The sequence below is a fragment of the Schistocerca cancellata genome, chromosome 1, assembly GCF_023864275.1.
Source record: "Schistocerca cancellata isolate TAMUIC-IGC-003103 chromosome 1, iqSchCanc2.1, whole genome shotgun sequence".
In the NCBI taxonomy this organism is placed as follows: domain Eukaryota; kingdom Metazoa; phylum Arthropoda; class Insecta; order Orthoptera; family Acrididae; genus Schistocerca; species Schistocerca cancellata.
The window spans coordinates 144,322,266-144,347,420 of NC_064626.1; the positions used below are offsets into that span (position 1 = coordinate 144,322,266).

The following is a 25,155-nucleotide window of genomic DNA, read 5'->3' on the forward strand; positions in this document are numbered from 1 at the left end:
TGGTAGCAGCACATGTGGGCAGCTGGTTGTCAGAGCTGTGGTACCAAATTCTGTGAGGAACCCAGTGTCGGCGGCGGCAGGTGCTTCCCGGTCTCAAACCCAATGCCACTGGAAATACCTGGTCATCTCACTGTTTGGCACGGCCTCGGTGCTGTTGGACGCAGGCGATGAGAATGCTGCTGCCTTACATTTTAGACATATTTGTGTCGTTCCAAGGAGCACTTGTTCCACTAGAGGCTGGCACCTAGTCACATCACCCGTAACAAGAGACTTTCTCTGGTATGGTGACATTGACCAACCTGCCACCATTATAACTTCTGTGTGATGCAGTTTTCTGCTGAGCGCTGTCAGCCTCATCTCACAATCCCTTAACATGTATATTGTTATGACCCACATGTCACTATAATGTGGTTGTCAGCCTGTGGTTGTCAGTGCAATTCTTCACGGTGGCCTTCTCAGTACTTCTAATTACTTTTGCTAAGAGATTTGATATCGACGCTACATAGAAATAAAAGGACGAAAATGTAGATACTGTACGTAGAATGATAAAAATAAATCAAATTCTATGGGAAACGTAGTATGTAAGTTTTGGTGTAACTGATAATATTAGTAATGTGCATATAGCATTAGAAAAAAATTATAGCTTTGCAAATAAATCAGTGTACATATGTCATAAAATGGGTTTGCTATTTAGGTTATATAAGAAACCAGTATCTGTTCTAAATAAACCAACAAAAGCAAAAACTTTCAATAAAAATAAAGAACATTGTTGTTAATTAATTGTATTGAAAAAATTATTATTAAAAGCATTAGTTAATTTGTGGTATCACTGTTAATATCTCCAAACGTTGTCACTATAGAGTTATCATTAATAATAATTTGTTTATAACAAGCTGAATCTCTCCATACAGTGACACAACTCGAATGAAGAGTCCTAGTCAATTGAAGAATTTATAAAGGATGAGAAGTGGAAAGATAGCTCTAATGTTATTGGTGCGTCGGGTAGGGTGAAGTTTCCTACCATTTTAATGTGGTCCGATTAGCTGAGAGATGGGCTGGGTTTCCCACCATGTTTTACCTACACAAGATAGTTTAACCGGTATCGGGTTACATCACAACCTTGAATATAACTAGTCCAATGGGCCCAGGTGCATATATTGGACCAGGCGCTGGCCTGGGTGACATTGATCAGTTGCCAGTGATTCCCCAGGGGGAGAGGGGACGGTACAGGGGCTGACCTTTAATGTAACTGGCCTAAGAGTGCAACATGACACCAGAATTGTAAATTGACCCTTTATCTCTTCAGCAACCATAGATAAGTTTGTTATGGAGGTCAGAATATGTACTGCATGAATACAACTCAACTCACCAGTTAAAGTATTATCTTATCAGTGACCCTTTATTGAGTACTGTTGGAGTGTTTTGCGATCCAGAACTCACACTATATAACTACAGCGGACAAGTACTGGTTGAGAGTCCCGACGCCGAGCAACGTAAGTTATTTCCAATTTCGCTGTTGATGATCTCTGCATGTGTCATATTAGCGTCAATATCACCAAGCTAGAACGAGCTAGAAAAGTACGCGATGAGTAACTTCATTTTTCAGCCAGCAACTAGACTCATATAATTCGTATATGGGACAAACAGATGAACTATGGCTCTGCTTCAGCCAAATAATGGTCAGGCTCTAAGAAATACCGTATAGAGCCCGTTGGTATACAAACAACATCAAAAGCTACTTCATAAATAGTCACTACTGTATAGGAGGTACAAAGAAAAGCAGAGTGTATCCGCAGACAGGCATGTGTTAAATGAAATGTGCTATGATGCCTTTGGGATACTACACAAGAACTTCATCAACGACTGCAGTGAAATATTTGGGTAGAACCTCTCCCAGAACCTGGGGAAATTCAAGTCTTTTAGTAAGGCTGCCCCTGGTACAAAAATTAGTGTCCTAACATTTATTTACGAGACAGGCACAGAAGCTACAGTAAAATGAAAGTCAAAATGTTGAATTTTGTCATCGGATGCTGAGAAAGTGAAACCACGGTATGTTTTTACCAATCATCTGACTTACCTTTGCAAAGACGAGAGGGATAGTAATTTGTAATCAGCACTAATGGTATTGTATAGCAATTGAAATCGTACCTATTTCTGACCGATTCCAAGCCAGGTTTTATACAGAACCTACATATGATTACTAACAGCGCGCATTGTACGGAACAATCATTCTTCCAGGTATCATCCGCGAAAGAGAGCAGAGTAAATCTTACACTCAGGTGACAAAAATCATGGGATAGACCTCCTAATACGTGTCGCACCTCCTTTTACCCGGCGAAATGCAGCAGTTCGATGTGGCGTCGACTAAACAAATCGTTAGTCAGTCCTCTGCCGGAATATTGAGCCAAGTTGCCTCTGCAGCCGTCCATAATTACGAAAGTGTTGTCGATACAGGATTTTTTGCACTAACTGACCTCTCGATTTTCTCCCGTACAGGTTCGGTGGAATCTTGTCGGACGATCTGGGCGGCCAAATTGCCCAGAATGTTCTGATACGACGCATTGTCATCCATAAAAATTCCATGGGTGTTTGGAAAAATGAAGTCCACGGATGGCTGAAGATGGTCTCCAAGTAGCCCAACATAAGCATTTCCAATCAATGATCGGTTTAGTTGGACCAGAGAGGACGCAGTCTATTCCATGTCGAAACAGTCAATAACATTATGGTGCCAGCATCAGCTTGCACAGTACCTTGTTGACAACTTGAGTTCGTGACTTCATGGGGTCCACGACACACTCAAACCGTACCATTAGCTCTTAGGAACTGAGATCGGGACTCAGTCTTACCAGGCCACGGTTTCCCAGTCGTCTAGGATCCAATCGATATGGTCACGAGCGCAGGAGAGGTACTGCAGACGATGTTGTGCTGTTAGCGAGGGCACTCGCTTTGGTCGTCTGCTGCCATAGACCATTAACGCCAAACTTTGAAACACTGTCCTAACGGATACGTTCATCGTACGTCTCAGATCGTTTTCTGAGGTTATTCGACACAGTGTTGCTTGTCTGCTGGCACTGAGAATTCTACTCAAACGCTGCTGCTTTCGATCGTTAACCAAAGGACGTCGGCCCCTGCGTTGTCCGTTGTGAGAGGAAATGCCTGGAATTTGGTATTCTCGGCACATTCTTAACACTGTGATCTCGGAATACTGAATTGCCTAATCATTTCCGAAATGTTGTGTGCATCTAGGTCCAGATAAAAATTCTGTGTTCAAAAACTGTTAACTCCCGTCGTGCGGCCATAATCAAGTCGGAAACCCTTTGATATGAATCGCATGAGTACAAATGACAGCTCCGCCAACGCACTGCCCTTTTGTACCTCATGTATGCGATACTACCACCATCTGGATATGCACATATCGTTATGTCATGATTTTGGTCACATCAGTATAATACACACATATCAAAAAAAGTTTTGCATCACCTCAGTTCCGGAACCTGTACAGAAAATTGGAATAGATATCAACATAAACATCATTTCCGCCCTTTTTATTGCTCATGAAAACCACACATTGCATGTTGTACCACCATACAGCGAGACCTTCAGAGGTGGTGGTGCTGATTGCTGTACACACCGGTACCTCTAACACCCAGTAGCATGTCCTCTTGCACTGATGCATGCCTGTATTCGTAGTGGCATACTATCCACAAGTTCATCAGGGCACTTTTGGTCCAGATTGTCCCATTCCTCAACGGCGATCCGGCGTAGATCCCTCACAGTGGTTGGTGGATCACATCGTCCATAAACAGCCCTTTTAAATCTATCCCAGGGAAGTTCGATGTCTGGAGAACATTCTGGTCACTCTAGTCGAGCGATGTCGTTATCCTGTAGGAAGTCGTTCACAAGATGTGTACGATGGGGGCGCAAATTGTCGGCCATGAAACGAATGCCTCGCCAATATGCTGCCGGTATGGTTGCATTATCGGTTGGAGGATGGCATTCACGTATTGTTGTACAGCCGTTACAGCACCTTCCATGAGCATCAGTGGCGTACGTCGGCCCCACATAATGCCATCCCAAAACAACAGGGAACCTCCACCTTGCTGCACTCGCTGGAAAATGTGTCTAAGGCGTTCATCCTGACCAGGTTGCCTCGAAACACGTCTCCGACGATTGTCTGGTGGAAGGCATATGCGACACACACAGGTGAAGAGAACGTGACTCCAATCCTGAGCGGTCCATTCGGCATGTTGTTGGGCCCATCTGTACCGCGCTGCATGGTGTCGTGGTTGCAAAGATGGACCTCGGGATGGACGTCGCCCGGCCGGTGTGGTCGAGTGGTTCTGGACGCTACGGTCGCAGGTTCGAATCCTGCCTCGGGCATGGATTTGTGTGATGTCCTTAGGTTAGTTAGGTTTAAGTAGTTATAAGTTCTAGGGAACTGATGACCTCAGATGTTAAGTCCCGTAGTGCTCAGAGCCATTTGAAGCCTGGACGTCGCGAGTGAAGTTGCGATATCATGCGGCCTACTGCGCTCAGTTTGAGTCGTAACACGACGTCCTGTGGCTGCACGAAAAGCATTATTCAACATGGTGGCGTTGCTGTCAAGGTTCTTCCGAGCCGTAATCCGTAGGTAGCGGTCATCCGCTACAGTAGTAGCCCTCGAGCGGCCTGAGGGAAGCATGTCATCGACAGTTCCTCTCTGTATCTCCTCCATGACCGAACAACATCACTTTGGTTCACTCCGAGACGCCTGGATAGTTCCCTTGTTGAGAACCCTCCCTGGCACAAAGTAACAATGTGGACGTGATCGAACCGCGGTATTGACTGTCTAGGCATTGTTGAACTACAGACAAAAATGGCTCTGAGCACTATGCGACTCAACATCTGAGGTCATCAGTCCCCTAGAACTTAGAACGACTTAAACCTTACTAACCTAAGGACATCACACACATCCATGCCCGAGGCAGGATTCGAACCTGCGACCGTAGTGTTTGCTCAGTTCCAGACTGAAGCGCCTAGAACCGCTTGCCCACAACGGCCGGCGAACTACAGACAACACGCGGTATTGAACGTCTAGGCATGGTTAAACTACAGACAACACGAAACATGTACTTTCTTCCTCGTGGAATGACTGGATCTGATGGGCTGTCTGACTGCTTGACCCCCCCACCCCCCCTAAATCTAATAGACGCTGCCCAAGGGGCATGGTTGTTTACATCTTTGGGCGGGTTTAGTGACATCTCTGAACAAAGGGACTGTGTCTGTGATACAATATCCACAGTCAACGCCTGTCTTCAGCAGTTCTGGGAACCGGGGTGATGTAAAACTTTTTTTATGTGTGTATACAGGGTGATTAAAAAAGAATACCACAACTTTAAAAATGTGTATTTAATGAAAGAAACATAATATAACCTTCTGTTATACATCATTACAAAGAGTATTTAAAAAGGTTTTTTTTCACTCAAAAACAAGTTCAGATATGTTCAATATGGCCCCCTCCAGACACTCGAGCAATATCAACCCGATACTGCAACTCGTTCCACACTCTCTGTAGCATATCAGGCGTAACAGTTTGGATAGCTGCTGTTATTTCTCGTTTCAAATCATCAATGGTGGCTGGGAGAGGTGGCCGAAACACCATATCCTTAACATACCCTCATAAGAAAAAATCGCAGGGGGTAAGATCAGGGCTTCTTGGAGGCCAGTGATGAAGTGCTCTGTCACGGGCTGCCTGGCAGACGATCCATCGCCTCGGGTAGTTGACGTTCAGCTAGTTACGGACAGATAAGTGCCAATGTGGTGGCGCTCCATCCTACTGAAATATGAATTGTTGTGCTTCTTGTTCGAGCTGAGGGAACAGCCAATTCTCTAACATCTCCAGATACTGTAGTCCAGTTACAGTAGCACCTTCGAAGAAAAAGGGACCAAAAACTTTATGGCACAGAAAACGTTCACCGTAGGCGAGTCACGTTCATACTGAGTTGTTTCCCGCGGATTCTCAGTACTTCGTTCGAAATGCACGCTGAACAACTGTCGTCGATTCACTTCTGCCGTACTCAATAACACAAAAAGCTTTCTGTTGAGCGGTCGCCATCTTAGCATCAACTGACGCTGACGCCTAGTCAACAGCGCCTCAAGCGAACAAATGTACAACTAAATGAAACTTTATAGCTCCCTTAATTCGCCGATAGATAGTGCTTAGCTCTGCCTTTTGTTGTTGCAGAGTTTTAAATTCGTAAAGTTGTGGTATTCTTTTTGAATCACCCTGTATTACAAAATTCGTGTCCACCTCACTGTAGTGATCGGCGCGTTGCAGGTGCAGGCCCGGAACGGCGCTCGTCTGCGGTCTGACGTGACGCAACAGGACAGCAGTCGGCGGTGTTGCGGGCTCGTCGGCGGCCGCGGCTGCCGGCTGGTCGTTGACGCGTGCAGGCGATTGCCCGCAGCTGCCGACGGCGGCTCGGCGCACGGTGGGGGGAGGTTTGTCAGCGCGACACAGGAAGGCCGGCTTATCGCGCTCAGTGCCCGCCACGCCGCGACGCGACCGCACCACGGCCACGCAGCGCAGCGCAGCACAAAGCCGGCGACGCCGCGGGCGCGCAGCAGGTGAAAACACAGCCGGCGCCTTCCGACCGATGCTCGACTCTCCGTGGGCGGGACCAGGCGCGTCAGTCGGGCATTACCGATAAGGCGAAGTGAGGTGGAGAAGACGGACAGGTAGCGCTAGATGATTGGCTCGGAAGCCACTGCACTTTTAGTCCATGTGGTTGCCTGGTTCTCCTATGCAGACGCTTCGCTCCTTACGAGTGAGTATTCTGTGATTGTCTACGAGTACATCTACAATGTATGGGAGTTATCTTTTCGGTAAACTTAATAACGAAGTCCGTCTATTACCTTTACAACAGCGTATTTTATTCACCTATCTGTATTCTTTCTGGCCACTTACATACAATTTCTAGTCTTTAACAATTAATTCCTGAAATTTCTTTTACTCGTTGGCTCGGAAACAACATCTTTTGCCTAAGCACCTGCTGAAATACAAAGAGCTGCATCGAACATTACAATTAAAACATTGTTTACTATCGCAAGAGGTCAGTTAGAAAATCAAGAGAGAGAAATAGAAAGACAAAGAATCATAAAGTAAGTTATAGTCTACATAATTACCAGCATTTATGGAATATTCCGCCGCCGCTTAGAGGAACACAGACATATTAAAAACTGAAATACACATTATTAATATTCCACAATATTTATTTTATATTTTCTTGTGATCCAGCTTCCAGCTTTCTTGGCCATCATCAGGCAACTGAAGATTTAACTGACAGTCCACACAAAATCAGAAACAGTTGCTATCTCTAGAGACGTGGTTATTTCCAAAGATATGTCATTATTTTACGAATACATAATTATATATACAAAAAACACAAATTAATGGGCTTCAGTTTTACAGCGGTACAAAAGAATAAATATTCTGTAGTGATGTACTGAATATTTTGGAATCTAATGATACGGCCGGCCGGAGTGGCCGAGCGGTTCTAGGCGCTACAGTCTGGATCCGCGCGACCGCTACGGTCGCAGGTTCGAATCCTGCCTCGGGCATGGATGTGTGTGATGTCCTTAGGTTAGTTATGTTTAACTAGTTCTCAGTTCTAGGGGACTGAAAACCTTAGCAGTTCCATAGTGCTCAGAGCCATTTCAACCATTTTTCTAATGATACGAATGTAAATCCGTAAACCAACTGACCGACTGACAAACACATTGTGCTAACGAAGATATAAAAATATTGGTTAATATCCCACAACAATACACGAACTGATAAACTGTCGTTAAGTATATTGGTTAGCATATTGAAACAGACACAAAGAAGATATGAAAGAATAAACCTTTGATTACATCCAAAGATTAAAATATAAGATCGTAAGGCTACAACAGTACATCAAATGGCTACTGGCACAGACTGCTATGTTATATGAACAAAATTACTTTCACCAAAATGATCAACAGGTAAAAGGGGCTGGAGCAGAATGGAGAAAGGGGTCGACGAACTGTGGGGAGTGGTTAATAGTTATACTATGTCGAAAAAGTATTACGTTACATTCTTCTACTTTCAATCTTTGTAACATAAAGTTTATTTGTTCAAACCTTCTTTGTGTCTATTTCAAAATAATGATAGGTGTAGTGACAGTTTATCAGTTTGCGTATTGTTCAGAGACCTTAACCAATATCTGGATAGACAGTTTAGTATAATATGTTTACATCCGTAAGTCAATGGGCTTAAAGATGTATACACATATCTTTGCTGTCTAAAACTTTCACTGCATCATTGTCGAATATTTCTTGTTTCGTAGGCATTTAAAATAGGTATACTGAAATTTGTGCTTTTCAGGGAGCGCCAGAAATGTTGCGACAAATTTCGAGGGCCTGTAGAAAGTGTCTTGAGGAACAAATTGAAGACGGAGACCCATGTCCAGAATCGTCATCGAACGATGCTACACACCGTAAAAGTGACAGGCGCTGGCGCCTGCAGCTACGCCACCCCCTCGGCAGAAAACGTGACTTTGTCCGCTGACGGCCCGTAGGCGGGACGTCTCGCAATGTTGTTAGTTATTCAGTGATCACGATTGTTCACCACGACCGCCAATTTAGAAGATGGAGCCAGCTGCTGCGAAGACAGGCCTTGTCTCCTGTGAATGTGATGCTCTGTTGCCTTGGTGGATGACGGTTTCGGGCAAGGGTTTCCATCCACAGTTAATTTTTTTTTGGAACCCTCTAAAATCTCCAATGTTTTTCGGTGACCAGGAAAAAAATAGACTACAGATGAAAATCCGTGTTCAAAACTATCGTCCACCAAAGCAAAAGACAGCCACATTCCTAGGAGACAAGGCCTCTCTATGTAACAGTTACCTCCGCTTCTCCACTCCTGTGAATGTGATGCTCTGTTGCCTTGGTGGATGACGGTTTCGGGCAAGGGTTTCCATCCACAGTTAATTTTTTTTTGGAACCCTCTAAAATCTCCAATGTTTTTCGGTGACCAGGAAAAAAATAGACTACAGATGAAAATCCGTGTTCAAAACTATCGTCCACCAAAGCAAAAGACAGCCACATTCCTAGGAGACAAGGCCTCTCTATGTAACAGTTACCTCCGCTTCTCCACTGGCGATCGTGGGAATCAGCCACGATCAATCAATAACAAACAATGCTAGACGTTTTGCTTACATTGCGTCAGCGTATGAAGTCACGTTTGCTGCCGGAAGTATGGCCTAGTCGCAGGTCTCAGCAACTATGGATTCGACGCTCTATAGTCTCGTTGTCGAAGTTTCCAGACACTTGTTCCAATCGTCGTTTTGTTCATCAAGATACCCTCCACAACTCCTCGAAGTTTGTCGCAACATCTCTGAGATACCCTGTAGCGTTATATATGTGTAAAATGGCGACACATCTTTAGAAATAATAATGTTTGTACAGACAGAAGCTGTGTCTGATGTGTGGGCTGCCTGTTCGATCTTAATTTGTGTAATTATGGCCTGAAAGCCGGAAGCTGGCTTACAACGAAATATGAAATAGTTATTATTGAGGAGCATAAATACGGTGTATTTCAGTTTTTAACGCAGTTACTAAACTTAAACCGGTGCTAAGAGCTCTAACAATATAGAAACTGCATAGATCTTACATCAACCATATGTAGATGTCTTATTCAATCGGGAAAGTAAAAACAAATTTCCATGTTACTTACACGTTATTTTAACGGTTGCTCATCTGTACGTTCTCTCTGACTCGTCTTTGCACAAAGGAAGACAGAGGTTTTTTTTCATATCATGTTGTCTCCAGTTACCATGAATGTCAGCACTGGTGCTGGAGCAGAACATTTTAGTGCATCAGGTATTGTGTCATGGTTGAGAATTGTTGTCTTCAGTAATCGCATCCGAAGAACAGATTGTTCGCCTTCTCCACGAACTCACATTCACGAAGCAGAGAAAAAGATATTTATTTTGTAGCACACTTTCATCTTCAGTTTTTCCATTGACTACCGAAGGACCTTCATTGCGATGTCTAAACGACAGAAACACTTCTCTGTTGGAAGTCATGCGCTTACAATTCGAAAAATTATGTTAGAGCATACACAAAATTATGGTAGAATATGTGCATATTTTGTCAAAAATGTGGTACCTGCAGCTGATTTTTCTTGCGTACAACATACTAATGAGACACCAGGCGGACTTAATTACTGAGTTTTCCTTTCATATCGTTGTCTCGATTTTGACAAGAATAAGCATTATGCTTACTATGAAAAAGTTAACCCTCTGTTTTTTGCAACGCTATCTTTTGCAAAAGAAAATAATTTTTTATCTTTTTTTAGATACTCTGAAGTCTTTCGGTACCTGTGTTCTACCTTTTTTAATCCCACATTATTTGCGTAAAAGTACCATACAATTTTGTCAGCTTTCGAGCTTTGCAATTTTACTTCTAAGTATTAAAGTTACACTTTTTCTCTTGTCGTAACTAACGTTAATGTGCGTCATTTACATTTTTAATTGAACAAGGTGTGTTACTTTGGTCGATTTTATGCAACGGAAACATGTCGTCCACTAAGCAGCGATGGATTATGCTAGAAATTCTTTTGCGGAAAATTTAGTAACTTCAGTGAACAATCTGGACTTTCGTTTTATTCCCATTTTGAGCAGCTTTCGTGTGCTGTTGTGTATCACTTTTGATCAAGTGAACATTTTTTTCAACACTATTTTTACCATTTCACTGTAACCAAAAGATACAGAAACTTTCTTTTCGATGTACTGGATTTTCAATGTATGAAAAAGAGTGATTCACATTTAGCGTATTTCCATGTTTCCACATTCAGTGTTCATTGTTCATCCTAAAAGGCAACTGAATGACGCTGAAACTGGAGAAATAAATGAAACTAGTGGAAGTGGTTAAGTAAAACGAATTGAATGTGCTAACATTAGATGGAATATCCAAATAGAAATCGCACAGTTGTCACCAGAGTAATCATTTGAACCACCGTATTTCCATTTTTTGTAACTGAACACAAGTTTTATGACTGAGTGTTTGAACCACCGTATTTCCATTTTTTGTAACTGAACACAAGTTTTATGACTGAGTGTTAAGTATCAAATTTGGCAAATATGAATTTAAATTACTTGAGAAAGGCCTCAAACGAAACACTGCACCATTGCTAAATAAAATCAGTATCAAGAATTTCATTGTCTATTCTAAAATGGCATGTGGCTCAGCTAAAATGAACAGTAATGCCCTTGGAGTTACGAATATGGCATTCACAAAAGTCAACAAATCAGAAAACACGCAATTCTGTAAAAATTGACTCTAAACTGCTCAGAAATATTAATAGAAAGCTGCCTGAATCAAAGCTCTGATAGTAAAAGCTGACAAAGGGAACTCAGCAATAGTTACGTGTGAATCGCAGCACATGAACAAAAATCGTGAGTTTTTCAGTGAAAATAACATACATGTAATACAGAATTACCCCACACCCAGATTTCAAACCCTGCCTTGGGAACTACTGGAATCCTCTGATGTCCTATTATATCTGGTGTCCCAAAATACCTTGTCATGAATCCATCATTACCAAAAGTGCCGCATACGTTACTAACAGGAAGCTTAAATTTATTCTCAACAATTTTAATATATGTGAGAAGGGCTGAGATATATGAATTCACATAATTATTTCACATATAACCTAAAATTCATAAGCAACATGGTGGTGTAAAAATGGGCAGTAGTCAGATATCCACATTAAACTCATAGAATTCATTCAATACAGGTTTTTTATTTAAAGCTATAATAATTTATTATAAAAAGTATGCAGATACCATAATACTGTACAATAACATAACAAATGATATCGAAAAACTAGCAAATACTCTCAGTAGTTCACATCTACTTCATAACAGATCATCAAACAGAAATAAAAATTGATTTTTTTGATATTACAATAGCCAGACCAAAAAGCAAACATGGTTCTTAAATTCATCACAAACACGTCACCAGTCCTGTCATCTCACACAACACAAAATGGCATTATTCGGATCTATATTTAACTGTATGTACGAATTCTCTTTTGGTGCTCATGAAGAAATGAAGGATATTAACATTATCAAAGAAATATCACATATGAATGGAAACAACCAATACATAATTGATAAATATTTCAACAAAATCAAACAAAGCAATACACTCCTGGTGATTAGGGCTGATATTTTCATTCATCCTCTTTATAGATAACATTCATACGAAGCTGCTAATCGTTTTTGTAACATTACTATATAAATATCTTTCAGCACTAGAAATAAGTTACAACAGCACAACATGCACTGTAGAAAGAAAGAATAGCCAGTGGCACTCAAAATCAAGTATTTATAAGCTTTTTCGTGACATTAACCTGAAGTTCTATGTAGGCCACACAGGAAATAACATCACTGTAATGTTCTAGGAACACATGAATGCCTTTCAGAAAAAAATAAGTGTGATAAATCCATCTCTGGAACACATTTGTAAAAACATAAACACTTAACGACAAACATTAGAGACAATCCTCAGTTTCTACACATGGTCAACAAACCAAAGAAACTGAATCTCCTTGAAGAACCAGAAATTTTCATCCACAGTTCCAACTCACCAAATCTAGTTCTCAGTGAACAAGTAGGTCTAACAAACAAGTTATTTCTACACATATTTAATGTTTTCTTTAGAAATAAAAAGTAACTTATTGTCCTCCCACAACCATCAATCATAAAATCTTGTATTGTTGACCTCCTTAATACACATATAAATTCATCTAGATTACAATATTTGTTTAAATCTTATGAATACAGATTATTTTGCACTCACTGTCCCATTTACGTATTTTTAATCTGTTTTGTATAACAGATTATGTATCATACATTACTCTCACTGAAACAAAGTACACTGACAGTAAGAAATATTACAACACCAAGAAATAATTAAAGTAGAGCAATGAAATTTCGCGAATACATTTGTGTAGGTCAGATATTTTAGTGATTAATCTTGCAAGATCACAGGTTAATGTAAGTGTTAGAAATGCCATTGCATATATAAAATACTGGTCCATTAATAACTAACATAGCTGTCAGCCGTCATGCTCGATTGGAGATAGATATGGTGACCGAGCGGGCCAAGGCAACATTTCGACACTCTGTACAGCATATTGGATTAGAATACCGGTACGTGGGCGAACGTTATCCTGTTGGAAAACATACACTGGAATGCTGTTCGTGAATGGCAGCACAACAGGTCGAATCACCAAACTGACACCAAAATTTGCAGTCAATGTGCGTGAAATAACTCCGAAAGTGCTGCTGCTGCCATATGAGATCGCATCCGAGACCATAACTCCAGGTCCAGTGTGTCTAGGCCGCAGACAGGCTGGCTGCAGGCGCTTAGCTGGCCCCCTCCTAACCAACACACGGCCATCTCTGGCACCGAGGCCGACCGGCTTTCATCAGGAAAACAACAAACCTCCACCCCGCACTCCAGTGACCTCTCGCTTGACGCAACGGAAGTTCCAAATGGGGATTGTTTGGGGTCATTGGAATGCACGCTAAATGACGTCTGGCTCGGAGTTTTTCCTTGAAATAATCGATTTGTAACGATTCGTTGTGTCACTGTAGTGCCAGCTGTTGGTCAAATTTCTACTGCAGAAGCAGTACGATGCGGCACAGCTAGGAGCCAAACACGACAGTCTCCCTTCCTCGTAGTACCGCGTGGCCGTCTGGAGCCGTGTCTTCATGCTACAGTACCTTCCCGTGACCGCTCCCAGCAATCATGCACAGTGGCTACATTCCTGCTAAGTCTCTGCAATATCGTGGAAAGGACATCCAGTCCTCGCAGCCCAATTACACGACCTCGTTCAAACTCAGTGAGCTGTTGATGATGGCAGTTTCGTGGTCATAAAGGCATGCATAACATCAACTCCTAACGCCCACTCTAAAAAATAACTAACGCTCTCGGTCGTTACAGCAAGTGCTTAAACCAAACCTGATGTGCATCTTCGTTTTGGCGCTATTCACTCTTATGCCACAGCCGCGAGATCTGAATAGAAGTCATCTTTCAGACGTAGAAACATACCTCCTAACTTTCTGTATCTCGCAGAACTTCTTCATGGCGTTGGGATTTCTTTTCCGTCAGTGTAATAAGAAGATACGTAATGTGAAAGAAAGCTCAAATAATATTATTTGAGAGTGAGCATGTAACGTATTACTTTTATTTGACAGTAACTATGGCATATATTATAATCTGACAGGGTGTCTCTATAATAATGCAATAATTTTCGAAATTACCTTATATTTTCTAAGCCTCCTTATGTGTAACATATCACCATTTTTCGATCTAATATGTTTGACCATAAATTCTGTATTCGATTGTAAACACACTGCATGCTATGAAGAGACGAGCAGTTTTGACAGTAACGTTAAAATTTTTATTAGTTCCGAAAGACGCGTTTCACATTTATTTAAGCATCTTCAGTCTGAGCTACGGAAGAACTACAAAATTTCATATTAATAGCGTGACCCCATTTAGTGTGATTGGATTACCAAGAAAATATTAAACAACTTACTGATATTTGGGAGCGATGGGTACATGGGATAACACGCATAAAATATCCCGGCACTTAAATGCCCCTTGTCAAAACTTTAAACCATTGAGAGCTGTTCTGTAAAAATAATAAAACAGAAGATGACCGAAAGCTATTTTTAACGAAATATGTAACCTGCTTTGTTCCTAAATTATCTGCGGTCATTTTCTGTTTTATTCTATTTTACAGGACAGCGCGCAGTGGTTTTAAAGTTTTGACAAAGGGCATTTATCTGCTGGGATATTTCCTGCGCTGTATCCCATGTACCCATAGCTATCAAGTATCAGTAAATTGTTTAATATTTTCTTGGGAATCCAGTCTCACAAATGCGGTCACGTCATTATAATGGAAATTTGTATTTCTTCCGTAGACCAATCCGGAGATGCCTAAATGAAGGTGAAACGCTTTATTGGGAAACAATAAAAATTTAACAGTATAGCCAAGGTTGCTTGTTTCTTTGTATGAAACATACTGGTTGCTGCTGTACCAACCTCGTCGTGAGCTGGGAAAAGTTTTACATTGTGTGGTATGAATGCACGTCTCACCTGCACCTAGGAACATTTTAAGTGGCACTAAAGCAAGAAAATCGCAATTTGCTGGCTCAAATGGTTCAAATGATTACTTTGGTGACAAATATGCAATTGGGATTTTGTTACGTCCTTTAGGGTAACTGCAACTTTTATTTCTTTGCGCCTTCCAATGGTTTCACGTATGTTTCGATTTTCAACATCTCGTAATAAACGCCCTTTTGCGAGCGATTTGTGCGTGACCATATATACGAAGGTTCTATGATTGTCTCTATTTCAGTCTCTGACGATACTACCTTTTCGGAGCGCACTGAAACGAAATTTTTGACGTTTTTAAACGTTTCTGATGATAAATCTTGATCCTTGGAGTTTTCTTGGGTGTAAATATATACGCAGTACATCTACATCAACGTCCATAGTTCGCAAGCCACCTTATGATGTGTGGAGGAGGGTGCTTCTGGTACGACTCTCTGTTGTGCCCTTTCCTGTTTCATTCGCGAATGGCGTGTGGGAAGAATGACTGCCGGTAAGCCACCGTGTTCGTCCCAGTTTCTCGGTTTTTCTCGTTCTGGTCGTTTCCCGAGACGTATTTGGATGGTAGCAAAGTGTTGTCCGACTCTTTCTAGAATATGCTCTTCCGGAATTTCCATTAGTAAATCTCTCCGTAATGCACAGCGCCTCTCTTGTAACGTCTGCCACTGAAGTTTGCTGACCATCTGTGCAACGCTCCCGCGCAGACTATATGATCCCGTAACGAAACGCGCCGCTCTTAGTTGAATCTCGTCTATCTCTTCTATTAATCCAAATTGGTAACGGTCCCAGACTGATGAGCAATATTCAAGCATCTGTGAAACAAAGGATTTGTATGCCACTTCTTTCGTTGATAGATGACGTATCAATAAAGGTTGACATAGTGTCATGAGAGATCCCATAACTGATAACCTTTTTTTTAAAATATTTATTCAGTCTAAGTCGCAACTAGTCACACTTGATAGCTATGTAGTTCCGAACAAATTTAATGCACATCTTCAGATCTGATCAATCACGAATTGTGAAAAGTCAAATTTCTTTAAATGAATATAGTTGTAAAGTGAAAAACAAGAGCAATGCCACTATAGTACACATTGTGACCACACACAGTGACATCGAGCACAGTTTCAATCGACAGAAAGGTTTTCGTGTGCGCAATTTACTGCTGGTTTCAGCGGTAAAAAATCGTGTCTGTATTTCCGACTATAATTTCGCACGAATGTGTGGCGGTAATTTTTAAGTTGATTAAAAGACGCGCTCTCTGACCGCTAGACAGGGATACCATCTGTGACAACGATGAAAGATAGCGAGGCCAGAGATGATTGTTAATGGGCATTCCAGCGCGCACTAATTAATTACTAGCTGTCTGTCTGGTTATCTGTGTTGAGATCTGAAAGAGACTAGACTCATGTGTACGCACGCCACGTATGATTAACCGTGTGAATGTATTACGTAAGGGTTGTGTGTGCAAATATATTCAGAACTGTTTTAAAATGTTTGAATGTTTTTTTTATCAATCCATCAAAATCCATCGTAATAATTTTGGACGATCGTGAGGGTCAGCAAGGACACCAGTAATAATGCAGGGAAACAGCAACGTGTCACTGCAGCGTTGAAGAAGTGTAAAAAACAATTATTTCAAGACTGGACGGAAGAACATTTATAATTTTCATATCTATGTATTCTTATTGAAATCTTGTTGTTCAACTGTCTCTTCATTAGCTGTGTTGACTGTTTGACTAGCTGAAGCCCCTCCTCCATCCGATAATATATTCCAGAATAACCTAAAAAATCATTTACCCCTTTAAATAATATTTCAAAGATCCTTTCCAAGTGCTTTTCCCACTAAAATATCCCTACAAATGTTTGGTAGAATTGTACTCGTTCGGACTTGGAAATATTTACTATAGCGGAAATACTGCCTACAGTTTGAAACTTATTATTTGATTTGGTAATGTGACTGCAGGACTTATATTTTCTTAGTAACATTTCATTACATTTTCTTTCTTTAAATGAAAGCGCTTAGCGACTAAGAATTTACCAGCCTATTACGTAACTGTGTTTAGAGAATTCGTACATGTTCCTTAATTTCAGAGATTATTACACGTTATTCCAGTTCTAGACTTCGTAGCGCAATTCTAATACATACTCGTAAAATTGTAATGGCCACCATTGATTCATCTTTGTTTGCTGAATAAAGAGTACTTGCTATTCAATCCCAGATTACGCTACAATCAATGAATTCTTCTTACATCTTTTTTTTTATTAAAAGCAGTTATTAAAATTCAATACGTTTAGCGGGGCTTAGAGTAAGAGCTGTGCGATCCGCCCGTTAGATTTAGAATACCAGCCACTTTTTTCAAAATCGGTAACATCGTTTTCCGACTCATTGTGCTAGGGGACTTATTTATTTATTTATTTATTTATTGCAGCTATCTCAGGAAGCTTAGTGCACCCCGTTTCAGTCCTCCTGCATAGTGAAACTATCTGGTAATCAGTATCACTGACCTGTGATCCAGGGAAGCGGATCTAGATGAAACATTTTTACAGTGGAATTGCTGTAGTAATTGTAGCATAGACTTCACGTGACAATTGTTTCAAATGCTATAAATAATTTCTTCACATCTTTACCACATTTTAACTCCATGTCACACAAACTGAGTAGAGTCTCTCTGACCAAAGAATAATCAGCATCCGTTGGAAACCATTCTCGCTCTTTATCTGTTAGTCCCAGCTTTACAGCAGGTCAGCACTGTGTGTGGTGTCACCGCCAGACACCACACTTGCTAGGTGGTAGCTTTAAATCGGGCGCGGTCCATTAGTACATGTCGGACCCGCGTGTCGCCACTGACAGTAATTTCAGACCGAGCGCCACCACACGGCGGGTCTAGAGAGACGTACTAGCACTCGCCCCAGTTGTACGACGACTTTGCTAGCGACTACACGTACGAAGCCTTTCTCTCATTTGCCGAGAGACAGTTAGAATAGCCTTCAGCTAAGTCGATGGCTACGACCTTGCAAGGCGCCATTAACCATTTCTAGAGAGAGTCTCACTTGTATCATCCAGAATGCTGTATACAAATGATGGATTAAAGTTAAGTATTCCAGCAGCTACGTACTTTTCTTTATAGCATTCATTACGTATCCTGTTTCAGACCTAACGCCAGCCAGCGTGTGTAAACGCGTGCCTTTCGGTTACCCGTCACTGTGGACTGGCTGTCTTGTCAGTCCACTACACTGTGTATATGACAAATACGTAGCCTATTCTTTAGCCTTCCTGTGATAACTATGTATTTGCCAACAAGTAAAGCAGATTCGCATATGTTTACAGATTAGATTAGAAGCATGCACCGTTCGTTGGGTAGACTCAGGATGAGGAGGTCAAACAGCTCTAAGAACTATGAGACTTAACATCTGAGGTCATCAGTCCCCTAGACTAACTAACCTAAGGACATCACAGACATCCATGCCCGAGGCAGGATTCGAACCTGCGACCGTAGCAGCAAGGCGGTTCCGGACTAAAACGCCTAGAACCGATCGGTCTCACGGCCGGCGATGGGAAGATCCTCTATGTTATGGAACATACTAGGAAAAAAAACACAATAAATACTTAATACATACTTGAAAACTAACTGATATAGCTTTCTTCCACAGACGCTAGGTCAATTGGGCCTCATAACTAACTCTGCCCGAAAAGGCCATGACGGCTCAACGGTACACTAACTGATATAGCTTTCTTCCACAGACCCTAGGTCAATTGGGCCTCATATCTAACTCTGCCCGAACAGGCCATGACGGCTCAACGGTACACTAACTGATATAGCTTTCTTCCACAGACCCTAGGTCAATTGGGCCTCATAACTAACTCTGCCCGAACAGGCCATGACGGCTCAACGGTACACTAACTGATATAGCTTTCTTCCACAGACCCTAGGTCAATTGGGCCTCATAACTAACTCTGCCCGAACAGGCCATGACGGCTCAACGGTACACTAACTGATATAGCTTTCTTCCACAGACCCTAGGTCAATTGGGCCTCATAACTAACTCTGCCCGAACAGGCCATGACGGCTCAATGGTACACTAACTGATATAGCTTTGTTCCACAGACGCTAGGTCAATTGGGCCTCATAACTAACTCTGCCCGAACAGGCCATGACGGCTCAACGGTACACTAACTGATATAGCTTTGTTCCACAGACGCTAGGTCAATTGGGCCTCATAACTAACTCTGCCCGAACAGGCCATGACGGCTCAACGGTACCGGCCGGCCGCAGTGTCATCCTCTGACCACAGGCGTTACTGGATGCGCATATAGAGGGGCATGCGGTCGGCACGTCACTCTCCCAGGCGTGTGTCACTTTACGAGACCGGAGCCGCTACTTGTCAATCAAGTAGTTCCTCAGTTTGTCTCACTAGAGCTGAGTGCACCCTGCTTGCTAGCAGCGCTCGGCAGACCGTCCAAGTGCTGCTCCAGTCTGACAGCGCTTATCTTCGGTGATCTGACGGGAACCGGTGTTACCACTGCGACAAGGAGTTTCCCGCATCCCATGTTTTACTAAAGAAGTGCTTGGCCCTAGCTTTCAGTAAACGCAGCTACATGTGCCCTCGCCTGTGACTAGCAGTCGAATGCCTAAAACACTTTTTACCTTTACAAAGAAAATACAAAATCCTTAAAAGTGTAACTAATATGTTTCTGTCATGTAAATAATTAGAAAAATTTGCCAGTTATCATTATTATAAAGAAGACAGCCTAGTACCAACTTGATGTCAAGTGACTGAGAAACAAGCATACTGTTTCATTTTATTTATACAACATAAACGTGAACTATGGTGCAAAAGTACATGTGGAAAAGAAACATGGCCTGTGATCTTTTTCCAGTCGGTAAAGACAAGATAAAACCACAGAAAATGAATAATTACGGACTGAAACGTACTTATTAATGAAATAATAATTGAGGAACCGTGTGTCAGAGAGCCATCGAACATATGGCTAAATCTGAGAAAACAAAATTTTGCTAGAAGTTGCTGCTAGTAAACAAAATGTTATTATTCCACAGAGTTTTTGAACTGATAGTGTCCTCCACACATTGTACATACAAAAAATTGGAAAATACTATTTTCAAAACAAATTTGATCCTTAATAAAGTAAACCAATGCTGCAAATCGACAGTTAAAAGTACAAACATTAAGGTATTTGAAATCTTTTGAAACTACAAATGAGACGAGCGCTGTTGATTTTCTTCGGAGTGGTGCTGGCCCCTGCTCTATTTGATGCTGTAAACCGCCACGAAACGAGTGGTAAGCTTTTGTAATGAATGACCTCGTCGCTTGTAGAACTCTTAGTTTTAGTGCATCGATGTCTCCTTCTTCGGGAAACTGTGACAGTAGCTCAGCCTCATCATTAAACTTACCCTATATTATTTCGGTTCTTCCCAACACTAGCTGAACTATTTACCTATATTTTGCATTCGCGTGATATCTTGATGTTTTCCATGCTTTCTAACCTTTGAATATTCTAATTTTCATTCATATGGGTAAGGACGGTAGTACATTACTTGTATATCAGAAGTATCTCAATTAACGTTGAAATCGAGAAAGTATAGCGTGCTGTCTACATATTAATACTACAGGATTGAATAAGTGGTTCAAAATGTCGTTCTGGTTGTGCAAAAAGTGAATAAAATATTATAGAGTTTTCATTCACGAATTTATTAGAAAGGGCACAGAAAACATTTAAATATTGTTGTTGCTATTGTTACTGTATTGGTCTTCAGTCCTAAAACTGGCTTGATGCGCTCCCCCACTCCAGTCTGTCCTGTGCGAGTCTCGTTGTCTCTTACCGCACCCTACATCCATTTGAACCTAAATACCGTAGTCGAGCATTTTTCTCTATCTATGGCTTGTACCCTCCACATCGCCATTCATAACCAAACTGACAATTCTTTGATGTCTGAGGATGTGCCTCATCAACCGATCCCTTCTATTAGTCAATTTGTGCCATAAATCGCTTTCTTATGCAATTCGGTTCAGTACCTCTTCATTAGTTATTGAATCTACCTCTCCAGTCCTCAGCATTCTTCTGCAGCACCAAATTTCTAAAGCCTTGTTACTTTCTTGTCGTAACTCCGTAGCCAAGGCCGCTAGCGAGCGTAGCCACGGGTTTGCTTCTCTCGAAGGTAATCAGGCTGCAGTACTGGCGGTAGCTGAAATTTTCACTGCCAATATTTTGTCGACAAGGAGAGATGATGAGGTGACATCGAGTTCCGGGTCACAAGTCTTTGCGCCAATGTCCTGTATTAAATTCCAAACATCACCACAGTGTATCATGAAGTGCGGGAACGTGACTCTGTTTATGGTGATCCGCCCGTCAGATGTAGACACCAATTCGGAGGCCTACCTGGTGTTATTGGAGAGGAGCAGACTATGTCTGGCACCCGGTTTCATCCTCTCCCTTTCCTCATCATCACTATACAGCACAAACACGATACTATACTTGAAACGCATCCATTACAAAATGGTTCAAATGGTGCTGAGCACTATGGGACTTAACAGCTATGGTCATCAGTCCCCTAGAACTTAGAACTACTTAAACCTAACTAACCTAAGGACAGCACACAACACCCAGTCATCACGAGGTAGAGAAAATCCCTGACCCCGCCGGGAATCGAACCCGGGAACACGGGCGTGGGAAGCGAGAACGCTACCGCACGACCACGAGCTGCGGACACATCCATTACACCCACCTACATTCCACATCTCTAACGATCTGCAAGAAAAGGTGCCAATATGGGTGAACACACCCCGTGGGTACCCTACACAATTCCATATGACATTTAATTTTTAATTTAACTGCACTGCCTGGCGTAAAAAGCGAAACACCCAGAAGACAGTCGGACGTCAGTGTAACTTCGTGCATGTACAGACCACGTATGTAAATGATGAGAGCTGCAGTTCTCTGTGACAGGTAGAACGACCCCAGAGTGCCTTAGTGTTGTTCATTTTTAGTGTCGTTTACCAGGCCTAGAAAGGCCTGTAAGGGGCGTGAACAGCCTTAGCTGTTGAGCGACCAATGTGAAGGTTACGGATACGCTACGTACTCATGTGAGACAGCATTGTCGCAACATGTCACAGTTTGAAAGGGGGCCTATTAGTGGGCCAGGCTGGTCGAATAGTGCAACAGCCAGATTTATGGGGCATTCTGATGAGACAGCTATCCGACATTGGTCTGTATGGGAAAGTGAAGGCAGATATACTCGTCGTCAAGGTTCCAGTCGACGATGACAGACCAACAATCGCAGTATTGTGCATCAAGAACATTGTAACACCTTCACACCTGCACGTGCCGTATGAGAACAAGTAACGGACTCCCAGCAACAGTTTGTGTCGTACCACACAATTGGTCAGAGACAAGCATCTTCAAGGGGGTCCGTAGCTCGATGGAAGGTCCAACACACCCACTGGCTCGCTACTGACTGCCGCTAAATCCCGTGTCCGAGCGCTCCCGCGCCGCGGTGTGACGTCACGTGTTTTGAAAACGTCAGTGCAATTGGCCGCTGTCCGTCGCCGTCGATCGCCGTTGCCATCACCCAGTAGTGGACGGGTGGTACACATCTTCTTTAACACCGGCATCCATATACCGTTTAATTTCACGCCCTCCTCCTTTCGGTTGAAATTATTTGGGTGTTTAGCGATTTAGATTGCCTCCCTGTAGAGCCTTTCGTAGTATCCGCTTGTGGCCACTAGTACTTGCGTCTCCTCGAAACGAATATTGTGGTTCCCTGACTGGAAAGCATGCTTCGCAACAGCTGATCGTTCCGTTTCTCCTCTTCTACAATTTCCCTTGTGCTCTTCCAAACGTTTAGAAACAGTTCTTTTAGTGGTACCCACATAAACATCACCACAGCTGCATGGGACCCTATACACTCCAGCTTTTTCCAAAGGTTTGCGAGCGTCCTTGGCAGGCTTAAGGTATTCCTGTATCTTCCTGGTGGGCTTGTAAATTACGGTAATATTCAGCTTCGTCAAGATCCTACCTATTCTTTCCACTACATTTTTAACAAACGGCAGGAACGGATATTCGTCCGCCGAAATAAAACGTGCGTTGAGGCAGCCACGCAGAAATGGCTCAAATGGTTCAAATGGCTCTGAGCACTATGGGACTCAACATCTTAGGTCATAAGTCCCCTAGAACTTAGAACTACTTAAACCTAACTAACGTAAGGACATCACAAACACCCATGCCCGAGGCAGGATTCGAACCTGCGACCGTAGCAGTCCCGCGGTTCCGGACTGCAGAGCCAGAACCGCTAGACCACCGCAGTCGGCCACGCAGAAATCATACTGACGTACAGGCTACTGTAAAATCTAAGGTTTTCCTGCCGTTTGTTAAAAATGTAACGGAAAGAATAGGGAGGATCTTGACGAAACGCCCGGGTTCCCGGGTTCGATTCCCGGCGGGGTCAGGGATTTTCTCTGCCTCGTGATGACTGGGTGTTGTGTGACGTCCTTAGAATAGTTAGGTTTAAGTAGTTCTAAGTTCTAGGGGAATGATGACCGTAGATGTTAAGTCCCATAGTGCTCAGAGCCATTTGAACCATTTTTTCTTGACGAAGCTGAATATTACCGTAATTTACAAGCCCACCAGGAAGATACAGGAATACCTTAAGCCTGCCAAGGACGCTCGCAAACCTTTGGAAAAAGCTGGAGTGTATAGGATCCCATGCAGCTGTGGTGATGTTTATGTGGGTACCACTAAAAGAACTGTTTCTAAACGTTTGGAAGAGCACAAGGGAAATTGTAGAAGAGGAGAAACGGAACGATCAGCTGTTGCGGAGCATGCTTTCCAGCCAGGGAACCACAATATTCGTTTCGAGGAGACGCAAGTACTAGCGGCCACAAACGGATACTACGAAAGGCTCTACAGGGAGGCAATCGAAATCGCTAAACACCCAAATAATTTCAACCGAAAGGAGGAGGGCGTGAAATTAAACGGTATATGGATGCCGGTGTTAAAGAAGATGTGTACCACCCGTCCACTACTGGGTGATGGCAACGGCGATCGACGGCGACGGACAGCGGCCAATTGCACTGACGTTTTCAAAACACGTGACGTCACACCGCAGCGCGGGAGCGCGCGGACACGGAATTTACCGGCATTCAGCAGCGAGCCAGTGGGTGTGTTGGACCTTCCATTGACCTACGGACCCCCTTGAAGATGTCTCCCGCAATCGGAGACGAAACGTTGGGAATTGGGACAAAATTCATCAACCGACCACGGCATAACTGCCCGAATAATTATAATGGACATGATATTTCCGGCCGTGAAAGTCTACATTTTAGTATCAGAGATAACCAGCAGTCAGGCTGGTGAAGCACCGTCCTGTGCATGGGCTGCGATGACTGGGAAGCAAGAACTGTTGATGAATGGCATCGCATTACGTCCGATGACAAATCGTGGTTCTGCACTACCCCTTATAACCATCGTCAGCGAGTATGACATCCTTCCAATGTTTTGGAGAGTCACAGAGGTGTTACTCCTGGCGACTTGGTGTAGGCGACCATAGAGTATGACTTCAGATCACGACTGGTAGAGACTGAAGGAACTCTGATTATGCATCATGGACATCCTACGTCCTCACGTGTTGCCTATCGTCCGACAGTGTAGTAGTGATATTCTTCAACAGGGTGATGCTTTTCCACACTTGGCACATGTCTCTATGAAAAGTCTTTGTGATGTTGAGGTATTATCATGGTCATCAAAATCCCAGAACAAGTGTGGGATCAGTCAGACATCAGCCCCGTCGTAGTGCCAGTATCCAGGCTATCAACCACCAGTTACAACAGTTGTGGGCCAGCTTCCCTCAGGAGAGCGTACAACGAGTTATGACACCATTACCAATCAAATCAGTGCATCGAGGTCAGAGGGGGTGCTGTGTCATACTCCCAAGTGGACTCACAATACCGACA

The 25,155-nt window shown here is 42.7% G+C and overlaps 1 protein-coding gene across 1 annotated transcript in view; it reads left to right on the forward strand.

Moving 5' to 3' along the window:
• The first annotated feature begins 6,593 nt into the window (after window positions 1-6,593).
• LOC126110057 (uncharacterized) overlaps window positions 6,594-25,155 on the forward strand; it is a 297,558-nt gene continuing 278,996 nt past the window's right edge. Inside the window, exon 1 of the mRNA XM_049914999.1 lies at window positions 6,594-6,806. The gene's annotated coding sequence lies outside the window, so the exon portion shown is untranslated. The remainder of the gene's footprint in view (window positions 6,807-25,155) is intronic.